The sequence below is a fragment of the Euphorbia lathyris genome, chromosome 8 (assembly GCF_963576675.1).
Source record: "Euphorbia lathyris chromosome 8, ddEupLath1.1, whole genome shotgun sequence".
NCBI lineage: Eukaryota > Viridiplantae > Streptophyta > Magnoliopsida > Malpighiales > Euphorbiaceae > Euphorbia > Euphorbia lathyris.
Genome location: NC_088917.1, coordinates 12,542,782 through 12,547,118, shown reverse-complemented (window position 1 = coordinate 12,547,118; position 4,337 = coordinate 12,542,782). Strand labels below are relative to the sequence as shown.

Here is a 4,337-nt window from a genome sequence, read left to right as displayed (position 1 = left end):
AATCTCAATTTTCAGCTAATTAACCTAAATCAGAGATTAGTTATGGAATCTCCGGCACCATCTGAACCAGAATACGAAGATCAGGGAGAATTGGAAACGACGTCGTATGGCTGCTGGTGTTGCATGAGACCAGGAAGAAGGTATAATCTTTTGGGTAAAGAAGAAGAAGAAGGAAAAGAAGAGGGGTGGTTTGTAGAAAAACTGAAGAAATTGAAGGAGGTTTCGGAGATTTTAGCAGGACCTAAATGGAAGAATTTCATTCGGAGATTTGGATTGAATAAGAAAAGAAGAATGCAACAATTGCAATATGATCCTCAAAGTTATGCACTTAATTTTGATGATGGGGTTTACAGGGAAACCGATTTGGTTTTTCCTAATTTTTCAGCTAGGTTTGCAACTCTAACCGGTGACAAGGGGGACGGTGGTTTCGGTGCTAAGGAAGCGACTCTTGTTACTAGTAATGGGTCTCGGATTCATTGACATGTTTGGGATGCTCTATATTTTTTTTTGGCGTTTTTCGATGATCGGTGGGTAGTCAATCCCGTGGCCTTCCTTGGGATCGTTATTGCTTATGACGTTCACACATGATATTGAGTTTTTGTAAGTGGAGCAATATGAAAATCTTTTTGTAAATTCTTTTTGCGATGAAGGATGAATTTGGCCGTTGAATTTGCCAAGTAAGATTCATTTAGTCTAAAATTAAATTTGAATATTATTTTGGTCTTTCAACTTAGCATCTAAAATCAAATCGACTCAAAATAACGTGTCAATATTTTATTCATAATTATTTGAAACGTGTTATTTTGCATTAATTTGATCCTAAATGACTAGGGAAGTAAACGGAGTGATGCAGGGTGAGGCGGGATCGGGATTACATTCCCTATTCACCGGTCCTTGACCCATTGGAGATTTCATGTCTCCATTCCTGAAACTTAAACGAGTATCCCCTTCCCTTGAGGATTTCTATTTCCTGTTATATGTATTTTTTTAATATATATATATATATATATATATATATATATTAAATGTCGGGAAATCCATGAGAATCTTTGTGGGGGCATATTGGGAATGGGTATGGAGATTCCCACGGGACGGAGATATTGCGGAGGACAAACCAATCCTCATCCCTGTCCTGTGGAGGTTCTAAACATGGATTTCCGTCCGTTCCGTTTACATTCCTTAAATGACAAATTGAAGAGTCAAATTTTTACCCAAACTTGATTTTGAATTGATTCTAGTAAACATTTTAGGAGTAAAATTGATACTTTATCCTTTTAGATGTTTAAGATACTCATTGCACATGGTTACTTTTTTGTACCAAAAAGGAGGAGAGTTGTTAAATTTTTGTAATTTTGATTTTTTTATTAAGGTTTATTTATTTGCAAAAAAAAAAATTATATTGATTTTTTGTAGTATTTAGCTACGACATTGGAAATAATTTACGATATTGGTTTATGTCATAAGAAAATATTTTCCTATCACCAAGTATATAATGTTATATTTATTTATAATTTTTATTTTAGTTAAAATGTATTTATTATAAATATATAATAGTTGAAACATACTGGATCTAAGAATTTACAATTGCATATAAAACAATAACCGTATCATTGTAATTGAATTTTTCATAGATTTTTTAGTTATATTCTAAAATTTATTTTTAAGTTAATTTTATTTAATAATCTACCATTTATAGCTTTAAATTCAGATGACTACTGTTAAGCCCAAAATATACCTAAAATATCATATATAAATACGTTAAATTTACATTGAATTCAAGTTAATTATGTTCATTTGGAATACTTTTACGTCTTTATTTACTTCTTTGATGCAAGGTACTTAATTATTTGGTTAAATCCAAATAGGAGCAAAAACGGAGCTAAAATGGAGGAAAAACCTTAAAAACGTACCGAGAATGCATATCAGTTAGAAGAACGCTCGAGGAGGACGAAAAGCAGTCGAGAGACAGGGAATAATCTCTCTGTCGCGACTGAGATTTTCAGAATCTCGGTCGCGACTTGCGGAGGCCGGCTCGGGGGAAAAACGAAGTTTCAAGCTCGCCCCTATACCCCCTGTTGCGACTGAGATTTTCAGAATCTCAGTCGCGACAGCGAACCTTCCTGCACACTAAACACATGTTTAAATCGGAAAAACGCGTCTGTTCGTTCGGATAAAAGCAACCTTCACCAGCAGACATGACCCGTCATTTACAACCCTTCAACAACTATAAATAAGTGATCCATTTCAGAAATCAAGGTTGGTTAAGTTGGAAAAGTTAGAGAAATTAGAGAAGAAAGTTGTTATGTAGAGTTTTCTGATTCAGGAAAGAATCAGAAAGTTAGAGTTCATTTCTGTAAACAATCGTGCTGAACACGAATTGTATTTAGATTAGTTATAAACACAGTTTTAGTTTAGTTTTCATTCTGATAGTGGACGAGACCAGTCTCTATTCCGAAGATCCAGCGAGAAGAATTGACGGATGAAGCGCATGAGGTTTGACGAACCTACGGAGTTTGAGAGAAAGATTGACGACCCGGATCTCAAAGTTTTCGTTGCAATGCTATCCAAGTTTCTACTTCTCTGTTAACTTGTGAAAATTCACATTTCATTAATGATATACTTATTTATTCAATACATTCTTACTGTTGTTATTTTGATATTGTTCTAACAAAATGATTTTCAAAATGATAAATTGGTGTTTTTATTAAAACGTTCTATTCCATCTTATTCATATAAGAACTTTGTTGAACACTTAACAAATTTAGTTTTTATGGATGACATGATCGCTGATCGCGGCTTATCAGAAATAAAACACTAGTTTGATTAAGGTAGGAATCATCTCAACACCAGGGGGATTTCTATGGTTCGAAGCCATTTAATTGAGTAAATCGCTATATTGTTACATGTCCATAATCTCACAAAGTTAAAAGTTGCTTTATTTGCTTTATGAAAATAAGTTATATTTTATTCCAATTGCGGAAATATCTGTCTTGTAATCAAAACCACAAAGACGGAATTGTTCTCTAAACTCGATATAATCCTTCTATCTAATCCTAATTTACCAAAACCTATTCTATCAACTAAACGTATTTCTTTTATTAAACCTAAACACGTGACTAAACCGAATTAAATAAAGTTTTAGTTAAAAAGCGTTCCCTGTGGGTTCGATATCTTTTATTACTACAAGCGTATACCGTGCACTTGCGGAAATCGCTGAACAAGTTTTTGGCGCCGTTGCCGGGGAACGCTAAAATTTTTGACAAAATTTTAAATTTTTCGTGTTTTATTTCGAATCTAGGTTTAAATATACTTATTTTAACTTTTATAATTTAATAATTTTCATTTACTAATTTATTTATTTTTCAAATTCTGCTTTGTAGGTAGTTTCGGTTCGTGCAAGATTTCAGGTTCATGCGCAGTTCTCGAAGTTCAGGCATTGTACCAGACCCTATAGACCCAGAAATTGAGAAAACCATTAGGAAGAACAAGAAAAATAAGAAAAACAAAAATAAGACCCCAGTAAAAACATATACCGAGCCAGAAAAAATGGCAGACCCACCAATACTTATGGAATACGCTAGGCCAGGTGTGGCCGGTGTAACCAATAGTATCGTTAGACCCAGAATCACCGCAAATTAATTTGAAATTAAGCCAGCTTTGCTTAATATGTTGCAAAATAATGTAACATTTTACGGGTTACCTAACGAAAATCCTAACACCCATTTAACAAATTTCCTAGAAATTTGTGACACTTTTAAAATTTCAGATGTGACTACAGAAGCAATCAAACTTCGCCTCTTTCCTTTCACTTTGAAGGATAGAGCCAAAGAATGGTTAACTTCTATGACAGCTTCAACTTTTGCCACTTGGGAACAATTAGCCCAAGCGTTTTTATCTAAATATTTTCCTTTAGCAAAAACTGCAAGAGTCATAAAGGAGTTAACATCTTTTTCTCAAAATGATAATGAGACTCTTTATGAAACTTGGGAACGTTTTAAAGAACTTCAACGTTTATGCCCACACCACCAATTACCCGCTGAACTTTTAATGCAAACATTTTACAATGGACTAAATCCTACAACTAGGGGTTCATTAGATGCTATGTCGGGAGGGCTATTTATGAAGGAAACATCAGCCCAAGCGAGAGAACTTTTGGAGGAAATGGCAATCAACAGCAGTATGTGGCCCGCGGAACGTGGACATATGCCGGTGGCAAAACCATCATCCTCAACCACACAATCAGTTAAAGGTATAGTTGAACTTGATCCAGTCGCGATGCTACAAGCCCAATTTTCTGCTTTATCGCACAAAATTGACAAGTTTATAGCACCGCGCGA

The 4,337-nt window shown here is 34.6% G+C and overlaps 1 non-coding gene across 1 annotated transcript; it reads right to left on the bottom strand.

The window, feature by feature from the left end:
- Positions 1–3,924: 3,924 nt before the first annotated feature.
- On the bottom strand, positions 3,925–4,031 carry LOC136204329 (small nucleolar RNA R71). The gene has a single exon (XR_010675173.1). It is a non-coding gene; the product is annotated as a small nucleolar RNA R71 (small nucleolar RNA).
- Positions 4,032–4,337: the final 306 nt, after the last annotated feature.